Source organism: Sinohyriopsis cumingii, chromosome 4 (genome assembly GCF_028554795.1).
Source record: "Sinohyriopsis cumingii isolate HCF-2022 chromosome 4, ASM2855479v2, whole genome shotgun sequence".
Classification (NCBI taxonomy): domain Eukaryota; kingdom Metazoa; phylum Mollusca; class Bivalvia; order Unionida; family Unionidae; genus Sinohyriopsis; species Sinohyriopsis cumingii.
Window position 1 is genome coordinate 18,961,413 of NC_142964.1, and position 22,031 is coordinate 18,983,443.

At 37.3% G+C, this 22,031-nt stretch overlaps 11 non-coding genes across 11 annotated transcripts; all 11 read left to right on the forward strand.

Annotated features, from left to right (window-relative positions):
* Window positions 1-419: 419 nt before the first annotated feature.
* Window positions 420-492, forward strand: Trnav-cac (transfer RNA valine (anticodon CAC)). Its single transcript has one exon. It is a non-coding gene; the product is annotated as a tRNA-Val (tRNA).
* A 2,231-nt stretch (window positions 493-2,723) lies between these two features.
* Window positions 2,724-2,796, forward strand: Trnav-cac (transfer RNA valine (anticodon CAC)). Its single transcript has one exon. It is a non-coding gene; the product is annotated as a tRNA-Val (tRNA).
* A 1,675-nt stretch (window positions 2,797-4,471) lies between these two features.
* On the forward strand, window positions 4,472-4,544 carry Trnav-cac (transfer RNA valine (anticodon CAC)). Its single transcript has one exon. It is a non-coding gene; the product is annotated as a tRNA-Val (tRNA).
* Window positions 4,545-6,775: 2,231 nt separating this feature from the next.
* Window positions 6,776-6,848, forward strand: Trnav-cac (transfer RNA valine (anticodon CAC)). The gene has a single exon. It is a non-coding gene; the product is annotated as a tRNA-Val (tRNA).
* Window positions 6,849-8,523: 1,675 nt separating this feature from the next.
* Trnav-cac (transfer RNA valine (anticodon CAC)) lies at window positions 8,524-8,596 on the forward strand. The gene has a single exon. It is a non-coding gene; the product is annotated as a tRNA-Val (tRNA).
* Window positions 8,597-10,827: 2,231 nt separating this feature from the next.
* On the forward strand, window positions 10,828-10,900 carry Trnav-cac (transfer RNA valine (anticodon CAC)). The gene has a single exon. It is a non-coding gene; the product is annotated as a tRNA-Val (tRNA).
* Window positions 10,901-12,575: 1,675 nt separating this feature from the next.
* Trnav-cac (transfer RNA valine (anticodon CAC)) lies at window positions 12,576-12,648 on the forward strand. Its single transcript has one exon. It is a non-coding gene; the product is annotated as a tRNA-Val (tRNA).
* A 2,231-nt stretch (window positions 12,649-14,879) lies between these two features.
* On the forward strand, window positions 14,880-14,952 carry Trnav-cac (transfer RNA valine (anticodon CAC)). Its single transcript has one exon. It is a non-coding gene; the product is annotated as a tRNA-Val (tRNA).
* Window positions 14,953-16,627: 1,675 nt separating this feature from the next.
* Window positions 16,628-16,700, forward strand: Trnav-cac (transfer RNA valine (anticodon CAC)). Its single transcript has one exon. It is a non-coding gene; the product is annotated as a tRNA-Val (tRNA).
* A 2,231-nt stretch (window positions 16,701-18,931) lies between these two features.
* Window positions 18,932-19,004, forward strand: Trnav-cac (transfer RNA valine (anticodon CAC)). Its single transcript has one exon. It is a non-coding gene; the product is annotated as a tRNA-Val (tRNA).
* A 1,675-nt stretch (window positions 19,005-20,679) lies between these two features.
* On the forward strand, window positions 20,680-20,752 carry Trnav-cac (transfer RNA valine (anticodon CAC)). The gene has a single exon. It is a non-coding gene; the product is annotated as a tRNA-Val (tRNA).
* The last annotated feature ends 1,279 nt before the right edge of the window (window positions 20,753-22,031 follow it).

A 22,031-nucleotide genomic window follows, 5' to 3' on the forward strand; every position in this document is an offset into this window, starting at 1 on the left:
GGGTCATGGGTGGAACTAAATATTTGGAAGTTACGTACCTTCCCTCTTATATATTATGATAGAGAGGGTCCTATGCCAGAAAGGATCATGGGGGTTATCTAAGGTAATTTTGTCACTCTATATGAGAATTCTCCTTCAGATTATGTTTTTTTCTCTCCATCCAGCTCGCGTCTAATACCTATGTATCGAATGAGTAGCGTTCATCTTAACATTGATGATTATGGTGCTGAAATTGTTCGTGAGCAAAACGAATTAAGCTAATTTTAACTTCATTTTGAGACAAAGACATAACATGTTACTGAGCTACAAACGCGGATAGCATTGATGATGCTGTGCCGAATGAACTATAAAAACTAATGGAAGGACCATGAAAGGTACAGTTGTCATCACAAAGTGTAGTTTGGAAGCTGAGTACCAATGGTTCCGTAGTGTAGTGGTTATCACGCTCGCCTCACACGCGAGAGGTCCTGGGATCGACCCCCAGCGGAACCATAATATTTTGCCATACCATTTTTAAGCGCTTTTATTACTTATCAAATTCTTCAGTTCGCTTTAAATTTAGGGTCATTGACTTTATGATGCCAATAGCTTTTATCATGAATGTTTGAGAGTGTTTCGCGACCAGGCCATAACCCTCATTAGATACTAGCATTACAAGGAGATTCCCTTCATTTGACCTTTGAAACGATCACATATTATGTCACTGACTGAAATAGTAGATTTAGTGAGCTTTAAGAAATGAAGAAATAGTGTAATTAATCTTGCGAGAAAGCCCATACGAGAATGTTTAACAAGTAACTTTAAAAATAGTAACAAAAGATATCGGGACCTTCATTATACAAATGTGAAATTGCAAGAACTGTTGTCAGTAATAAAGGGTTTACTGGTTAAGATGGTATTGCAGATGTTTTACTTATAAAGATTTCACGATTTCACCTTGATGCTGGTAAACCTCTTGATCATAAACTATGCATAAAGGATTACAGTGATAGCTGATCTTGTTGTAGACAAATTGCATGGCGCTTATTCCTTATTTCGTTTTCATGATATAACTGTCAAGAAAATCCTGAATGACCTGATTGGATTTTATGATCCTGACAGCAAGAATTTAATATTTTTTATTCTCCTCGATTTCAAATGTCTTTGAGAAAGAAGTTTAGAAGCAGCCATGGAATTAGTTAACAGCACTGAATCTTATATTTGATTTTCAATTGTATTTTAGGATTCGTTACTCCTGTATTACTTTGCTAACTAGATTAGCTGAAACATCTTAATTGTTGACCCCAAGAAAACTCTTTGATTTTACTAACGATAGCCTAATCTCATATACACTGAAACCTTAACAATGTGATGATGTGCAGATGCTGTATTCCGAATGGCGGCCTTAAACTCTTTGATTGTTTAGAGGTCAAGTAGACTCATTTTGGTTACACACACCTTTTAGCTGGAATAAACTAAAGTCGTTCCAGTTGATAGTCTTATGTATACATTGTTACAAACAAGAAAGATGTATGTGAAAAACACCTCGGTGTGAATCCTGGTCTTCTGCTTCGATGACAGCTTTAGCATTCAATTAGAACCGCGTACATGCAAGAGGTAGACTACTAATATCAATACCACTTCTTTACATGGAGAGAGATAGAGAGAGTCCCGTGTTTATGTGTTACGCAATGTTGGTCCTTCAGTTATAGAAGGATCTATTTCTTAGACACGACTGAACAGTCATGACAGCAACATCTTCGCTAGGCATGGTTCCTATATGTTAACCCTATCAACACAATGGCGGGTCAATCAGACGCTGCAGAATTTTGGGTCAGTTAATCTAATGAGAAGTAGAGGCAAGCCACCGCATATAGTCAAAATCAGCTACTCCAAAATTTGAACACTCTTTCTACATGATCGAGATGGGAGATCACTGCTGCAATAGACTGATAAATAAGCGATATTCCAATGGCGATACGTTTTATGTACAGATATAGCCTTTCATAGAAATACACTTGTAATGGCTTCTCTGTGGTGGTATGTCATTGCTGAACCGACAAAGTATCCTTCTGAAGTGAATCGTCCCTACCATTTTCGGCCCATGCGCAAAGCACCGCTGTTACACGCTATTGGTTAGTTGACATTACATTCAAAGGGAGGTAACTATGCAATCGAGAAGATGTCGCTAGGACAAAGCACTGAACTATCTAATCTATTTGCCATGGTGTAAATACTGTTAATATATCACATCATTAACAAACGAAGATTTGACAGCCGTTGCGTGTCACAGAAAGACATACGTGGTCTACGTAGTAAACAAATCGCACCATAAGCACAGATTTAGTAGAAATGAAAAGTAATAGAATGACAAATAAATGATGCATATGTTGCTGGTTTACATGTGCCATATGGCAATACGCATAACATCTGAATTCTCCATCAAATAGGAACCTTTCCATATCCCCAGGATCAACATCATGCATACCATGATTTGTATCATGTATCGAATGAGTAGCTTTGAGCTGTACGTTGATCATTATGGTGTTGAAATTGTTCGTGAGCAAAACGAATTCGGTAATGTTAACTTCATTTTGAGATACGGACATGACATGACATGTCACTGAGCTACAAATGCGTATAATATTGATGATGCTGTGCCGAATGAACTATAGTTACTAATGAAAGGACCATGAAAGGTACAGATATCATCAGAAAGTGTATTTTGTAACCTTCGAACCAATGGTTCCGTAGTGTAGTGGTTATCACGCTCGCCTCACACGCGAGAGGTCCTGGGATCGACCCCCAGCGGAATCATAATATTTTGCCATACCATTTTTAAGCGTTTTTATTAATTATCAAATTCTTCAATTCGCTTTAAATTTAGGGTCCTTGACTTTATGATGCCAATAGCTTCTATAATGAATGTTTGAGAGTGTTTCGCGACCAGGTCATAACCCTCATTAGATACTAGCATTACAAGCAGATTCCCTTCATAAGAGGTTTGAGACGATCACTTATTATGTCACTGACTGAAATAGTAGATTAGGTAGCTTTAAGAAATGAAGAAATAGTGTAATTACTCTTGCGAGAAAGCCCATACGAGAATGTTTAAAAAGTAACATTGAAAATAGTATCAAAAGATATCGGGACCTTCATTATACAGATGTGAAATTGCAAGAACTGTTGTCAGTAATAAAGAGTTTACTGGTTAAGATGAGATTGCAGATGTTTTTAAAGATTTGATGATTTCACCTTGATGCTGGTAACTTTCTTGATCATAACAATGCAAAAATGATTATAATGATACAATGATAGTTGATTTTGTTGTAGGCAAATTGCATGCCGGTTATTCCTTATTTCCTTTTCATGATATAACTGTCAAGAAAATCCTGAATGATCTGATTGAATTTTATGATCGTGACAGCAACAAACTAATGTCTTTTATTCTCCTTGATTTCAAATTTCTTTGAGAAAGACGTTTAGAAGCAGCCATGAAATTAGTGAACACCACTGGATCTTATATTTGATTTTCAATTGGATTTTTGGATTCGTTGTTATTGTATTACTACGCTGACTAGATTAGCTGCTGGGACAAGTCCGAGCTCACGTGATAATAAGTATAACCTTTTGAGCCAATCATATTTCGGCGTTGACGTGTGTGCCGCATAGATTACCTACTTTGAAAATCGTGTCGCATGTATGCGATGTATGTGCAGTGAAGAAGACAATGTCTAATTCTTGCATGGAACATGGTTCATTAAGTTGAATCGAATTAATGGGAAGTAAAAATTACGTTTGCATCTCCCACTTTTCTGTAATTCAAGGATGGTTGCATCGTAGAGTCGCAAACATGGTACATGTAGCTCTGTTCACCGGTTTCCACATGTGCACGTACTTGTCCCAAGAGACAAAATTCGCGAAATCGCACGTTTCGGAGCCCGTAACTTCAGTTTGGTACAACGCAGAAACGTCAATGATGGCTTGATGAATAGAAAAATATCTCCGGAGTAGAACAAGCCATATAGTATGGTCGTGTGCCTTTATAGACGGAAAGAGAAGAAGGAAATCGAGGGTCATGGGTGGAACTAAATATTTGGAAGTTACGTACCTTCCCTCTTATATATTATGATAGAGAGGGTCCTATGCCAGAAAGGATCATGGGGGTTATCTAAGGTAATTTTGTCACTCTATATGAGAATTCTCCTTCAGATTATGTTTTTTTCTCTCCATCCAGCTCGCGTCTAATACCTATGTATCGAATGAGTAGCGTTCATCTTAACATTGATGATTATGGTGCTGAAATTGTTCGTGAGCAAAACGAATTAAGCTAATTTTAACTTCATTTTGAGACAAAGACATAACATGTTACTGAGCTACAAACGCGGATAGCATTGATGATGCTGTGCCGAATGAACTATAAAAACTAATGGAAGGACCATGAAAGGTACAGTTGTCATCACAAAGTGTAGTTTGGAAGCTGAGTACCAATGGTTCCGTAGTGTAGTGGTTATCACGCTCGCCTCACACGCGAGAGGTCCTGGGATCGACCCCCAGCGGAACCATAATATTTTGCCATACCATTTTTAAGCGCTTTTATTACTTATCAAATTCTTCAGTTCGCTTTAAATTTAGGGTCATTGACTTTATGATGCCAATAGCTTTTATCATGAATGTTTGAGAGTGTTTCGCGACCAGGCCATAACCCTCATTAGATACTAGCATTACAAGGAGATTCCCTTCATTTGACCTTTGAAACGATCACATATTATGTCACTGACTGAAATAGTAGATTTAGTGAGCTTTAAGAAATGAAGAAATAGTGTAATTAATCTTGCGAGAAAGCCCATACGAGAATGTTTAACAAGTAACTTTAAAAATAGTAACAAAAGATATCGGGACCTTCATTATACAAATGTGAAATTGCAAGAACTGTTGTCAGTAATAAAGGGTTTACTGGTTAAGATGGTATTGCAGATGTTTTACTTATAAAGATTTCACGATTTCACCTTGATGCTGGTAAACCTCTTGATCATAAACTATGCATAAAGGATTACAGTGATAGCTGATCTTGTTGTAGACAAATTGCATGGCGCTTATTCCTTATTTCGTTTTCATGATATAACTGTCAAGAAAATCCTGAATGACCTGATTGGATTTTATGATCCTGACAGCAAGAATTTAATATTTTTTATTCTCCTCGATTTCAAATGTCTTTGAGAAAGAAGTTTAGAAGCAGCCATGGAATTAGTTAACAGCACTGAATCTTATATTTGATTTTCAATTGTATTTTAGGATTCGTTACTCCTGTATTACTTTGCTAACTAGATTAGCTGAAACATCTTAATTGTTGACCCCAAGAAAACTCTTTGATTTTACTAACGATAGCCTAATCTCATATACACTGAAACCTTAACAATGTGATGATGTGCAGATGCTGTATTCCGAATGGCGGCCTTAAACTCTTTGATTGTTTAGAGGTCAAGTAGACTCATTTTGGTTACACACACCTTTTAGCTGGAATAAACTAAAGTCGTTCCAGTTGATAGTCTTATGTATACATTGTTACAAACAAGAAAGATGTATGTGAAAAACACCTCGGTGTGAATCCTGGTCTTCTGCTTCGATGACAGCTTTAGCATTCAATTAGAACCGCGTACATGCAAGAGGTAGACTACTAATATCAATACCACTTCTTTACATGGAGAGAGATAGAGAGAGTCCCGTGTTTATGTGTTACGCAATGTTGGTCCTTCAGTTATAGAAGGATCTATTTCTTAGACACGACTGAACAGTCATGACAGCAACATCTTCGCTAGGCATGGTTCCTATATGTTAACCCTATCAACACAATGGCGGGTCAATCAGACGCTGCAGAATTTTGGGTCAGTTAATCTAATGAGAAGTAGAGGCAAGCCACCGCATATAGTCAAAATCAGCTACTCCAAAATTTGAACACTCTTTCTACATGATCGAGATGGGAGATCACTGCTGCAATAGACTGATAAATAAGCGATATTCCAATGGCGATACGTTTTATGTACAGATATAGCCTTTCATAGAAATACACTTGTAATGGCTTCTCTGTGGTGGTATGTCATTGCTGAACCGACAAAGTATCCTTCTGAAGTGAATCGTCCCTACCATTTTCGGCCCATGCGCAAAGCACCGCTGTTACACGCTATTGGTTAGTTGACATTACATTCAAAGGGAGGTAACTATGCAATCGAGAAGATGTCGCTAGGACAAAGCACTGAACTATCTAATCTATTTGCCATGGTGTAAATACTGTTAATATATCACATCATTAACAAACGAAGATTTGACAGCCGTTGCGTGTCACAGAAAGACATACGTGGTCTACGTAGTAAACAAATCGCACCATAAGCACAGATTTAGTAGAAATGAAAAGTAATAGAATGACAAATAAATGATGCATATGTTGCTGGTTTACATGTGCCATATGGCAATACGCATAACATCTGAATTCTCCATCAAATAGGAACCTTTCCATATCCCCAGGATCAACATCATGCATACCATGATTTGTATCATGTATCGAATGAGTAGCTTTGAGCTGTACGTTGATCATTATGGTGTTGAAATTGTTCGTGAGCAAAACGAATTCGGTAATGTTAACTTCATTTTGAGATACGGACATGACATGACATGTCACTGAGCTACAAATGCGTATAATATTGATGATGCTGTGCCGAATGAACTATAGTTACTAATGAAAGGACCATGAAAGGTACAGATATCATCAGAAAGTGTATTTTGTAACCTTCGAACCAATGGTTCCGTAGTGTAGTGGTTATCACGCTCGCCTCACACGCGAGAGGTCCTGGGATCGACCCCCAGCGGAATCATAATATTTTGCCATACCATTTTTAAGCGTTTTTATTAATTATCAAATTCTTCAATTCGCTTTAAATTTAGGGTCCTTGACTTTATGATGCCAATAGCTTCTATAATGAATGTTTGAGAGTGTTTCGCGACCAGGTCATAACCCTCATTAGATACTAGCATTACAAGCAGATTCCCTTCATAAGAGGTTTGAGACGATCACTTATTATGTCACTGACTGAAATAGTAGATTAGGTAGCTTTAAGAAATGAAGAAATAGTGTAATTACTCTTGCGAGAAAGCCCATACGAGAATGTTTAAAAAGTAACATTGAAAATAGTATCAAAAGATATCGGGACCTTCATTATACAGATGTGAAATTGCAAGAACTGTTGTCAGTAATAAAGAGTTTACTGGTTAAGATGAGATTGCAGATGTTTTTAAAGATTTGATGATTTCACCTTGATGCTGGTAACTTTCTTGATCATAACAATGCAAAAATGATTATAATGATACAATGATAGTTGATTTTGTTGTAGGCAAATTGCATGCCGGTTATTCCTTATTTCCTTTTCATGATATAACTGTCAAGAAAATCCTGAATGATCTGATTGAATTTTATGATCGTGACAGCAACAAACTAATGTCTTTTATTCTCCTTGATTTCAAATTTCTTTGAGAAAGACGTTTAGAAGCAGCCATGAAATTAGTGAACACCACTGGATCTTATATTTGATTTTCAATTGGATTTTTGGATTCGTTGTTATTGTATTACTACGCTGACTAGATTAGCTGCTGGGACAAGTCCGAGCTCACGTGATAATAAGTATAACCTTTTGAGCCAATCATATTTCGGCGTTGACGTGTGTGCCGCATAGATTACCTACTTTGAAAATCGTGTCGCATGTATGCGATGTATGTGCAGTGAAGAAGACAATGTCTAATTCTTGCATGGAACATGGTTCATTAAGTTGAATCGAATTAATGGGAAGTAAAAATTACGTTTGCATCTCCCACTTTTCTGTAATTCAAGGATGGTTGCATCGTAGAGTCGCAAACATGGTACATGTAGCTCTGTTCACCGGTTTCCACATGTGCACGTACTTGTCCCAAGAGACAAAATTCGCGAAATCGCACGTTTCGGAGCCCGTAACTTCAGTTTGGTACAACGCAGAAAAGTCAATGATGGCTTGATGAATAGAAAAATATCTCCGGAGTAGAACAAGCCATATAGTATGGTCGTGTGCCTTTATAGACGGAAAGAGAAGAAGGAAATCGAGGGTCATGGGTGGAACTAAATATTTGGAAGTTACGTACCTTCCCTCTTATATATTATGATAGAGAGGGTCCTATGCCAGAAAGGATCATGGGGGTTATCTAAGGTAATTTTGTCACTCTATATGAGAATTCTCCTTCAGATTATGTTTTTTTCTCTCCATCCAGCTCGCGTCTAATACCTATGTATCGAATGAGTAGCGTTCATCTTAACATTGATGATTATGGTGCTGAAATTGTTCGTGAGCAAAACGAATTAAGCTAATTTTAACTTCATTTTGAGACAAAGACATAACATGTTACTGAGCTACAAACGCGGATAGCATTGATGATGCTGTGCCGAATGAACTATAAAAACTAATGGAAGGACCATGAAAGGTACAGTTGTCATCACAAAGTGTAGTTTGGAAGCTGAGTACCAATGGTTCCGTAGTGTAGTGGTTATCACGCTCGCCTCACACGCGAGAGGTCCTGGGATCGACCCCCAGCGGAACCATAATATTTTGCCATACCATTTTTAAGCGCTTTTATTACTTATCAAATTCTTCAGTTCGCTTTAAATTTAGGGTCATTGACTTTATGATGCCAATAGCTTTTATCATGAATGTTTGAGAGTGTTTCGCGACCAGGCCATAACCCTCATTAGATACTAGCATTACAAGGAGATTCCCTTCATTTGACCTTTGAAACGATCACATATTATGTCACTGACTGAAATAGTAGATTTAGTGAGCTTTAAGAAATGAAGAAATAGTGTAATTAATCTTGCGAGAAAGCCCATACGAGAATGTTTAACAAGTAACTTTAAAAATAGTAACAAAAGATATCGGGACCTTCATTATACAAATGTGAAATTGCAAGAACTGTTGTCAGTAATAAAGGGTTTACTGGTTAAGATGGTATTGCAGATGTTTTACTTATAAAGATTTCACGATTTCACCTTGATGCTGGTAAACCTCTTGATCATAAACTATGCATAAAGGATTACAGTGATAGCTGATCTTGTTGTAGACAAATTGCATGGCGCTTATTCCTTATTTCGTTTTCATGATATAACTGTCAAGAAAATCCTGAATGACCTGATTGGATTTTATGATCCTGACAGCAAGAATTTAATATTTTTTATTCTCCTCGATTTCAAATGTCTTTGAGAAAGAAGTTTAGAAGCAGCCATGGAATTAGTTAACAGCACTGAATCTTATATTTGATTTTCAATTGTATTTTAGGATTCGTTACTCCTGTATTACTTTGCTAACTAGATTAGCTGAAACATCTTAATTGTTGACCCCAAGAAAACTCTTTGATTTTACTAACGATAGCCTAATCTCATATACACTGAAACCTTAACAATGTGATGATGTGCAGATGCTGTATTCCGAATGGCGGCCTTAAACTCTTTGATTGTTTAGAGGTCAAGTAGACTCATTTTGGTTACACACACCTTTTAGCTGGAATAAACTAAAGTCGTTCCAGTTGATAGTCTTATGTATACATTGTTACAAACAAGAAAGATGTATGTGAAAAACACCTCGGTGTGAATCCTGGTCTTCTGCTTCGATGACAGCTTTAGCATTCAATTAGAACCGCGTACATGCAAGAGGTAGACTACTAATATCAATACCACTTCTTTACATGGAGAGAGATAGAGAGAGTCCCGTGTTTATGTGTTACGCAATGTTGGTCCTTCAGTTATAGAAGGATCTATTTCTTAGACACGACTGAACAGTCATGACAGCAACATCTTCGCTAGGCATGGTTCCTATATGTTAACCCTATCAACACAATGGCGGGTCAATCAGACGCTGCAGAATTTTGGGTCAGTTAATCTAATGAGAAGTAGAGGCAAGCCACCGCATATAGTCAAAATCAGCTACTCCAAAATTTGAACACTCTTTCTACATGATCGAGATGGGAGATCACTGCTGCAATAGACTGATAAATAAGCGATATTCCAATGGCGATACGTTTTATGTACAGATATAGCCTTTCATAGAAATACACTTGTAATGGCTTCTCTGTGGTGGTATGTCATTGCTGAACCGACAAAGTATCCTTCTGAAGTGAATCGTCCCTACCATTTTCGGCCCATGCGCAAAGCACCGCTGTTACACGCTATTGGTTAGTTGACATTACATTCAAAGGGAGGTAACTATGCAATCGAGAAGATGTCGCTAGGACAAAGCACTGAACTATCTAATCTATTTGCCATGGTGTAAATACTGTTAATATATCACATCATTAACAAACGAAGATTTGACAGCCGTTGCGTGTCACAGAAAGACATACGTGGTCTACGTAGTAAACAAATCGCACCATAAGCACAGATTTAGTAGAAATGAAAAGTAATAGAATGACAAATAAATGATGCATATGTTGCTGGTTTACATGTGCCATATGGCAATACGCATAACATCTGAATTCTCCATCAAATAGGAACCTTTCCATATCCCCAGGATCAACATCATGCATACCATGATTTGTATCATGTATCGAATGAGTAGCTTTGAGCTGTACGTTGATCATTATGGTGTTGAAATTGTTCGTGAGCAAAACGAATTCGGTAATGTTAACTTCATTTTGAGATACGGACATGACATGACATGTCACTGAGCTACAAATGCGTATAATATTGATGATGCTGTGCCGAATGAACTATAGTTACTAATGAAAGGACCATGAAAGGTACAGATATCATCAGAAAGTGTATTTTGTAACCTTCGAACCAATGGTTCCGTAGTGTAGTGGTTATCACGCTCGCCTCACACGCGAGAGGTCCTGGGATCGACCCCCAGCGGAATCATAATATTTTGCCATACCATTTTTAAGCGTTTTTATTAATTATCAAATTCTTCAATTCGCTTTAAATTTAGGGTCCTTGACTTTATGATGCCAATAGCTTCTATAATGAATGTTTGAGAGTGTTTCGCGACCAGGTCATAACCCTCATTAGATACTAGCATTACAAGCAGATTCCCTTCATAAGAGGTTTGAGACGATCACTTATTATGTCACTGACTGAAATAGTAGATTAGGTAGCTTTAAGAAATGAAGAAATAGTGTAATTACTCTTGCGAGAAAGCCCATACGAGAATGTTTAAAAAGTAACATTGAAAATAGTATCAAAAGATATCGGGACCTTCATTATACAGATGTGAAATTGCAAGAACTGTTGTCAGTAATAAAGAGTTTACTGGTTAAGATGAGATTGCAGATGTTTTTAAAGATTTGATGATTTCACCTTGATGCTGGTAACTTTCTTGATCATAACAATGCAAAAATGATTATAATGATACAATGATAGTTGATTTTGTTGTAGGCAAATTGCATGCCGGTTATTCCTTATTTCCTTTTCATGATATAACTGTCAAGAAAATCCTGAATGATCTGATTGAATTTTATGATCGTGACAGCAACAAACTAATGTCTTTTATTCTCCTTGATTTCAAATTTCTTTGAGAAAGACGTTTAGAAGCAGCCATGAAATTAGTGAACACCACTGGATCTTATATTTGATTTTCAATTGGATTTTTGGATTCGTTGTTATTGTATTACTACGCTGACTAGATTAGCTGCTGGGACAAGTCCGAGCTCACGTGATAATAAGTATAACCTTTTGAGCCAATCATATTTCGGCGTTGACGTGTGTGCCGCATAGATTACCTACTTTGAAAATCGTGTCGCATGTATGCGATGTATGTGCAGTGAAGAAGACAATGTCTAATTCTTGCATGGAACATGGTTCATTAAGTTGAATCGAATTAATGGGAAGTAAAAATTACGTTTGCATCTCCCACTTTTCTGTAATTCAAGGATGGTTGCATCGTAGAGTCGCAAACATGGTACATGTAGCTCTGTTCACCGGTTTCCACATGTGCACGTACTTGTCCCAAGAGACAAAATTCGCGAAATCGCACGTTTCGGAGCCCGTAACTTCAGTTTGGTACAACGCAGAAACGTCAATGATGGCTTGATGAATAGAAAAATATCTCCGGAGTAGAACAAGCCATATAGTATGGTCGTGTGCCTTTATAGACGGAAAGAGAAGAAGGAAATCGAGGGTCATGGGTGGAACTAAATATTTGGAAGTTACGTACCTTCCCTCTTATATATTATGATAGAGAGGGTCCTATGCCAGAAAGGATCATGGGGGTTATCTAAGGTAATTTTGTCACTCTATATGAGAATTCTCCTTCAGATTATGTTTTTTTCTCTCCATCCAGCTCGCGTCTAATACCTATGTATCGAATGAGTAGCGTTCATCTTAACATTGATGATTATGGTGCTGAAATTGTTCGTGAGCAAAACGAATTAAGCTAATTTTAACTTCATTTTGAGACAAAGACATAACATGTTACTGAGCTACAAACGCGGATAGCATTGATGATGCTGTGCCGAATGAACTATAAAAACTAATGGAAGGACCATGAAAGGTACAGTTGTCATCACAAAGTGTAGTTTGGAAGCTGAGTACCAATGGTTCCGTAGTGTAGTGGTTATCACGCTCGCCTCACACGCGAGAGGTCCTGGGATCGACCCCCAGCGGAACCATAATATTTTGCCATACCATTTTTAAGCGCTTTTATTACTTATCAAATTCTTCAGTTCGCTTTAAATTTAGGGTCATTGACTTTATGATGCCAATAGCTTTTATCATGAATGTTTGAGAGTGTTTCGCGACCAGGCCATAACCCTCATTAGATACTAGCATTACAAGGAGATTCCCTTCATTTGACCTTTGAAACGATCACATATTATGTCACTGACTGAAATAGTAGATTTAGTGAGCTTTAAGAAATGAAGAAATAGTGTAATTAATCTTGCGAGAAAGCCCATACGAGAATGTTTAACAAGTAACTTTAAAAATAGTAACAAAAGATATCGGGACCTTCATTATACAAATGTGAAATTGCAAGAACTGTTGTCAGTAATAAAGGGTTTACTGGTTAAGATGGTATTGCAGATGTTTTACTTATAAAGATTTCACGATTTCACCTTGATGCTGGTAAACCTCTTGATCATAAACTATGCATAAAGGATTACAGTGATAGCTGATCTTGTTGTAGACAAATTGCATGGCGCTTATTCCTTATTTCGTTTTCATGATATAACTGTCAAGAAAATCCTGAATGACCTGATTGGATTTTATGATCCTGACAGCAAGAATTTAATATTTTTTATTCTCCTCGATTTCAAATGTCTTTGAGAAAGAAGTTTAGAAGCAGCCATGGAATTAGTTAACAGCACTGAATCTTATATTTGATTTTCAATTGTATTTTAGGATTCGTTACTCCTGTATTACTTTGCTAACTAGATTAGCTGAAACATCTTAATTGTTGACCCCAAGAAAACTCTTTGATTTTACTAACGATAGCCTAATCTCATATACACTGAAACCTTAACAATGTGATGATGTGCAGATGCTGTATTCCGAATGGCGGCCTTAAACTCTTTGATTGTTTAGAGGTCAAGTAGACTCATTTTGGTTACACACACCTTTTAGCTGGAATAAACTAAAGTCGTTCCAGTTGATAGTCTTATGTATACATTGTTACAAACAAGAAAGATGTATGTGAAAAACACCTCGGTGTGAATCCTGGTCTTCTGCTTCGATGACAGCTTTAGCATTCAATTAGAACCGCGTACATGCAAGAGGTAGACTACTAATATCAATACCACTTCTTTACATGGAGAGAGATAGAGAGAGTCCCGTGTTTATGTGTTACGCAATGTTGGTCCTTCAGTTATAGAAGGATCTATTTCTTAGACACGACTGAACAGTCATGACAGCAACATCTTCGCTAGGCATGGTTCCTATATGTTAACCCTATCAACACAATGGCGGGTCAATCAGACGCTGCAGAATTTTGGGTCAGTTAATCTAATGAGAAGTAGAGGCAAGCCACCGCATATAGTCAAAATCAGCTACTCCAAAATTTGAACACTCTTTCTACATGATCGAGATGGGAGATCACTGCTGCAATAGACTGATAAATAAGCGATATTCCAATGGCGATACGTTTTATGTACAGATATAGCCTTTCATAGAAATACACTTGTAATGGCTTCTCTGTGGTGGTATGTCATTGCTGAACCGACAAAGTATCCTTCTGAAGTGAATCGTCCCTACCATTTTCGGCCCATGCGCAAAGCACCGCTGTTACACGCTATTGGTTAGTTGACATTACATTCAAAGGGAGGTAACTATGCAATCGAGAAGATGTCGCTAGGACAAAGCACTGAACTATCTAATCTATTTGCCATGGTGTAAATACTGTTAATATATCACATCATTAACAAACGAAGATTTGACAGCCGTTGCGTGTCACAGAAAGACATACGTGGTCTACGTAGTAAACAAATCGCACCATAAGCACAGATTTAGTAGAAATGAAAAGTAATAGAATGACAAATAAATGATGCATATGTTGCTGGTTTACATGTGCCATATGGCAATACGCATAACATCTGAATTCTCCATCAAATAGGAACCTTTCCATATCCCCAGGATCAACATCATGCATACCATGATTTGTATCATGTATCGAATGAGTAGCTTTGAGCTGTACGTTGATCATTATGGTGTTGAAATTGTTCGTGAGCAAAACGAATTCGGTAATGTTAACTTCATTTTGAGATACGGACATGACATGACATGTCACTGAGCTACAAATGCGTATAATATTGATGATGCTGTGCCGAATGAACTATAGTTACTAATGAAAGGACCATGAAAGGTACAGATATCATCAGAAAGTGTATTTTGTAACCTTCGAACCAATGGTTCCGTAGTGTAGTGGTTATCACGCTCGCCTCACACGCGAGAGGTCCTGGGATCGACCCCCAGCGGAATCATAATATTTTGCCATACCATTTTTAAGCGTTTTTATTAATTATCAAATTCTTCAATTCGCTTTAAATTTAGGGTCCTTGACTTTATGATGCCAATAGCTTCTATAATGAATGTTTGAGAGTGTTTCGCGACCAGGTCATAACCCTCATTAGATACTAGCATTACAAGCAGATTCCCTTCATAAGAGGTTTGAGACGATCACTTATTATGTCACTGACTGAAATAGTAGATTAGGTAGCTTTAAGAAATGAAGAAATAGTGTAATTACTCTTGCGAGAAAGCCCATACGAGAATGTTTAAAAAGTAACATTGAAAATAGTATCAAAAGATATCGGGACCTTCATTATACAGATGTGAAATTGCAAGAACTGTTGTCAGTAATAAAGAGTTTACTGGTTAAGATGAGATTGCAGATGTTTTTAAAGATTTGATGATTTCACCTTGATGCTGGTAACTTTCTTGATCATAACAATGCAAAAATGATTATAATGATACAATGATAGTTGATTTTGTTGTAGGCAAATTGCATGCCGGTTATTCCTTATTTCCTTTTCATGATATAACTGTCAAGAAAATCCTGAATGATCTGATTGAATTTTATGATCGTGACAGCAACAAACTAATGTCTTTTATTCTCCTTGATTTCAAATTTCTTTGAGAAAGACGTTTAGAAGCAGCCATGAAATTAGTGAACACCACTGGATCTTATATTTGATTTTCAATTGGATTTTTGGATTCGTTGTTATTGTATTACTACGCTGACTAGATTAGCTGCTGGGACAAGTCCGAGCTCACGTGATAATAAGTATAACCTTTTGAGCCAATCATATTTCGGCGTTGACGTGTGTGCCGCATAGATTACCTACTTTGAAAATCGTGTCGCATGTATGCGATGTATGTGCAGTGAAGAAGACAATGTCTAATTCTTGCATGGAACATGGTTCATTAAGTTGAATCGAATTAATGGGAAGTAAAAATTACGTTTGCATCTCCCACTTTTCTGTAATTCAAGGATGGTTGCATCGTAGAGTCGCAAACATGGTACATGTAGCTCTGTTCACCGGTTTCCACATGTGCACGTACTTGTCCCAAGAGACAAAATTCGCGAAATCGCACGTTTCGGAGCCCGTAACTTCAGTTTGGTACAACGCAGAAAAGTCAATGATGGCTTGATGAATAGAAAAATATCTCCGGAGTAGAACAAGCCATATAGTATGGTCGTGTGCCTTTATAGACGGAAAGAGAAGAAGGAAATCGAGGGTCATGGGTGGAACTAAATATTTGGAAGTTACGTACCTTCCCTCTTATATATTATGATAGAGAGGGTCCTATGCCAGAAAGGATCATGGGGGTTATCTAAGGTAATTTTGTCACTCTATATGAGAATTCTCCTTCAGATTATGTTTTTTTCTCTCCATCCAGCTCGCGTCTAATACCTATGTATCGAATGAGTAGCGTTCATCTTAACATTGATGATTATGGTGCTGAAATTGTTCGTGAGCAAAACGAATTAAGCTAATTTTAACTTCATTTTGAGACAAAGACATAACATGTTACTGAGCTACAAACGCGGATAGCATTGATGATGCTGTGCCGAATGAACTATAAAAACTAATGGAAGGACCATGAAAGGTACAGTTGTCATCACAAAGTGTAGTTTGGAAGCTGAGTACCAATGGTTCCGTAGTGTAGTGGTTATCACGCTCGCCTCACACGCGAGAGGTCCTGGGATCGACCCCCAGCGGAACCATAATATTTTGCCATACCATTTTTAAGCGCTTTTATTACTTATCAAATTCTTCAGTTCGCTTTAAATTTAGGGTCATTGACTTTATGATGCCAATAGCTTTTATCATGAATGTTTGAGAGTGTTTCGCGACCAGGCCATAACCCTCATTAGATACTAGCATTACAAGGAGATTCCCTTCATTTGACCTTTGAAACGATCACATATTATGTCACTGACTGAAATAGTAGATTTAGTGAGCTTTAAGAAATGAAGAAATAGTGTAATTAATCTTGCGAGAAAGCCCATACGAGAATGTTTAACAAGTAACTTTAAAAATAGTAACAAAAGATATCGGGACCTTCATTATACAAATGTGAAATTGCAAGAACTGTTGTCAGTAATAAAGGGTTTACTGGTTAAGATGGTATTGCAGATGTTTTACTTATAAAGATTTCACGATTTCACCTTGATGCTGGTAAACCTCTTGATCATAAACTATGCATAAAGGATTACAGTGATAGCTGATCTTGTTGTAGACAAATTGCATGGCGCTTATTCCTTATTTCGTTTTCATGATATAACTGTCAAGAAAATCCTGAATGACCTGATTGGATTTTATGATCCTGACAGCAAGAATTTAATATTTTTTATTCTCCTCGATTTCAAATGTCTTTGAGAAAGAAGTTTAGAAGCAGCCATGGAATTAGTTAACAGCACTGAATCTTATATTTGATTTTCAATTGTATTTTAGGATTCGTTACTCCTGTATTACTTTGCTAACTAGATTAGCTGAAACATCTTAATTGTTGACCCCAAGAAAACTCTTTGATTTTACTAACGATAGCCTAATCTCATATACACTGAAACCTTAACAATGTGATGATGTGCAGATGCTGTATTCCGAATGGCGGCCTTAAACTCTTTGATTGTTTAGAGGTCAAGTAGACTCATTTTGGTTACACACACCTTTTAGCTGGAATAAACTAAAGTCGTTCCAGTTGATAGTCTTATGTATACATTGTTACAAACAAGAAAGATGTATGTGAAAAACACCTCGGTGTGAATCCTGGTCTTCTGCTTCGATGACAGCTTTAGCATTCAATTAGAACCGCGTACATGCAAGAGGTAGACTACTAATATCAATACCACTTCTTTACATGGAGAGAGATAGAGAGAGTCCCGTGTTTATGTGTTACGCAATGTTGGTCCTTCAGTTATAGAAGGATCTATTTCTTAGACACGACTGAACAGTCATGACAGCAACATCTTCGCTAGGCATGGTTCCTATATGTTAACCCTATCAACACAATGGCGGGTCAATCAGACGCTGCAGAATTTTGGGTCAGTTAATCTAATGAGAAGTAGAGGCAAGCCACCGCATATAGTCAAAATCAGCTACTCCAAAATTTGAACACTCTTTCTACATGATCGAGATGGGAGATCACTGCTGCAATAGACTGATAAATAAGCGATATTCCAATGGCGATACGTTTTATGTACAGATATAGCCTTTCATAGAAATACACTTGTAATGGCTTCTCTGTGGTGGTATGTCATTGCTGAACCGACAAAGTATCCTTCTGAAGTGAATCGTCCCTACCATTTTCGGCCCATGCGCAAAGCACCGCTGTTACACGCTATTGGTTAGTTGACATTACATTCAAAGGGAGGTAACTATGCAATCGAGAAGATGTCGCTAGGACAAAGCACTGAACTATCTAATCTATTTGCCATGGTGTAAATACTGTTAATATATCACATCATTAACAAACGAAGATTTGACAGCCGTTGCGTGTCACAGAAAGACATACGTGGTCTACGTAGTAAACAAATCGCACCATAAGCACAGATTTAGTAGAAATGAAAAGTAATAGAATGACAAATAAATGATGCATATGTTGCTGGTTTACATGTGCCATATGGCAATACGCATAACATCTGAATTCTCCATCAAATAGGAACCTTTCCATATCCCCAGGATCAACATCATGCATACCATGATTTGTATCATGTATCGAATGAGTAGCTTTGAGCTGTACGTTGATCATTATGGTGTTGAAATTGTTCGTGAGCAAAACGAATTCGGTAATGTTAACTTCATTTTGAGATACGGACATGACATGACATGTCACTGAGCTACAAATGCGTATAATATTGATGATGCTGTGCCGAATGAACTATAGTTACTAATGAAAGGACCATGAAAGGTACAGATATCATCAGAAAGTGTATTTTGTAACCTTCGAACCAATGGTTCCGTAGTGTAGTGGTTATCACGCTCGCCTCACACGCGAGAGGTCCTGGGATCGACCCCCAGCGGAATCATAATATTTTGCCATACCATTTTTAAGCGTTTTTATTAATTATCAAATTCTTCAATTCGCTTTAAATTTAGGGTCCTTGACTTTATGATGCCAATAGCTTCTATAATGAATGTTTGAGAGTGTTTCGCGACCAGGTCATAACCCTCATTAGATACTAGCATTACAAGCAGATTCCCTTCATAAGAGGTTTGAGACGATCACTTATTATGTCACTGACTGAAATAGTAGATTAGGTAGCTTTAAGAAATGAAGAAATAGTGTAATTACTCTTGCGAGAAAGCCCATACGAGAATGTTTAAAAAGTAACATTGAAAATAGTATCAAAAGATATCGGGACCTTCATTATACAGATGTGAAATTGCAAGAACTGTTGTCAGTAATAAAGAGTTTACTGGTTAAGATGAGATTGCAGATGTTTTTAAAGATTTGATGATTTCACCTTGATGCTGGTAACTTTCTTGATCATAACAATGCAAAAATGATTATAATGATACAATGATAGTTGATTTTGTTGTAGGCAAATTGCATGCCGGTTATTCCTTATTTCCTTTTCATGATATAACTGTCAAGAAAATCCTGAATGATCTGATTGAATTTTATGATCGTGACAGCAACAAACTAATGTCTTTTATTCTCCTTGATTTCAAATTTCTTTGAGAAAGACGTTTAGAAGCAGCCATGAAATTAGTGAACACCACTGGATCTTATATTTGATTTTCAATTGGATTTTTGGATTCGTTGTTATTGTATTACTACGCTGACTAGATTAGCTGCTGGGACAAGTCCGAGCTCACGTGATAATAAGTATAACCTTTTGAGCCAATCATATTTCGGCGTTGACGTGTGTGCCGCATAGATTACCTACTTTGAAAATCGTGTCGCATGTATGCGATGTATGTGCAGTGAAGAAGACAATGTCTAATTCTTGCATGGAACATGGTTCATTAAGTTGAATCGAATTAATGGGAAGTAAAAATTACGTTTGCATCTCCCACTTTTCTGTAATTCAAGGATGGTTGCATCGTAGAGTCGCAAACATGGTACATGTAGCTCTGTTCACCGGTTTCCACATGTGCACGTACTTGTCCCAAGAGACAAAATTCGCGAAATCGCACGTTTCGGAGCCCGTAACTTCAGTTTGGTACAACGCAGAAACGTCAATGATGGCTTGATGAATAGAAAAATATCTCCGGAGTAGAACAAGCCATATAGTATGGTCGTGTGCCTTTATAGACGGAAAGAGAAGAAGGAAATCGAGGGTCATGGGTGGAACTAAATATTTGGAAGTTACGTACCTTCCCTCTTATATATTATGATAGAGAGGGTCCTATGCCAGAAAGGATCATGGGGGTTATCTAAGGTAATTTTGTCACTCTATATGAGAATTCTCCTTCAGATTATGTTTTTTTCTCTCCATCCAGCTCGCGTCTAATACCTATGTATCGAATGAGTAGCGTTCATCTTAACATTGATGATTATGGTGCTGAAATTGTTCGTGAGCAAAACGAATTAAGCTAATTTTAACTTCATTTTGAGACAAAGACATAACATGTTACTGAGCTACAAACGCGGATAGCATTGATGATGCTGTGCCGAATGAACTATAAAAACTAATGGAAGGACCATGAAAGGTACAGTTGTCATCACAAAGTGTAGTTTGGAAGCTGAGTACCAATGGTTCCGTAGTGTAGTGGTTATCACGCTCGCCTCACACGCGAGAGGTCCTGGGATCGACCCCCAGCGGAACCATAATATTTTGCCATACCATTTTTAAGCGCTTTTATTACTTATCAAATTCTTCAGTTCGCTTTAAATTTAGGGTCATTGACTTTATGATGCCAATAGCTTTTATCATGAATGTTTGAGAGTGTTTCGCGACCAGGCCATAACCCTCATTAGATACTAGCATTACAAGGAGATTCCCTTCATTTGACCTTTGAAACGATCACATATTATGTCACTGACTGAAATAGTAGATTTAGTGAGCTTTAAGAAATGAAGAAATAGTGTAATTAATCTTGCGAGAAAGCCCATACGAGAATGTTTAACAAGTAACTTTAAAAATAGTAACAAAAGATATCGGGACCTTCATTATACAAATGTGAAATTGCAAGAACTGTTGTCAGTAATAAAGGGTTTACTGGTTAAGATGGTATTGCAGATGTTTTACTTATAAAGATTTCACGATTTCACCTTGATGCTGGTAAACCTCTTGATCATAAACTATGCATAAAGGATTACAGTGATAGCTGATCTTGTTGTAGACAAATTGCATGGCGCTTATTCCTTATTTCGTTTTCATGATATAACTGTCAAGAAAATCCTGAATGACCTGATTGGATTTTATGATCCTGACAGCAAGAATTTAATATTTTTTATTCTCCTCGATTTCAAATGTCTTTGAGAAAGAAGTTTAGAAGCAGCCATGGAATTAGTTAACAGCACTGAATCTTATATTTGATTTTCAATTGTATTTTAGGATTCGTTACTCCTGTATTACTTTGCTAACTAGATTAGCTGAAACATCTTAATTGTTGACCCCAAGAAAACTCTTTGATTTTACTAACGATAGCCTAATCTCATATACACTGAAACCTTAACAATGTGATGATGTGCAGATGCTGTATTCCGAATGGCGGCCTTAAACTCTTTGATTGTTTAGAGGTCAAGTAGACTCATTTTGGTTACACACACCTTTTAGCTGGAATAAACTAAAGTCGTTCCAGTTGATAGTCTTATGTATACATTGTTACAAACAAGAAAGATGCATGTGAAAAACACCTCGGTGTGAATCCTGGTCTTCTGCTTCGATGACAGCTTTAGCATTCAATTAGAACCGCGTACATGCAAGAGGTAGACTACTAATATCAATACCACTTCTTTACATGGAGAGAGATAGAGAGAGTCCCGTGTTTATGTGTTACGCAATGTTGGTCCTTCAGTTATAGAAGGATCTATTTCTTAGACACGACTGAACAGTCATGACAGCAACATCTTCGCTAGGCATGGTTCCTATATGTTAACCCTA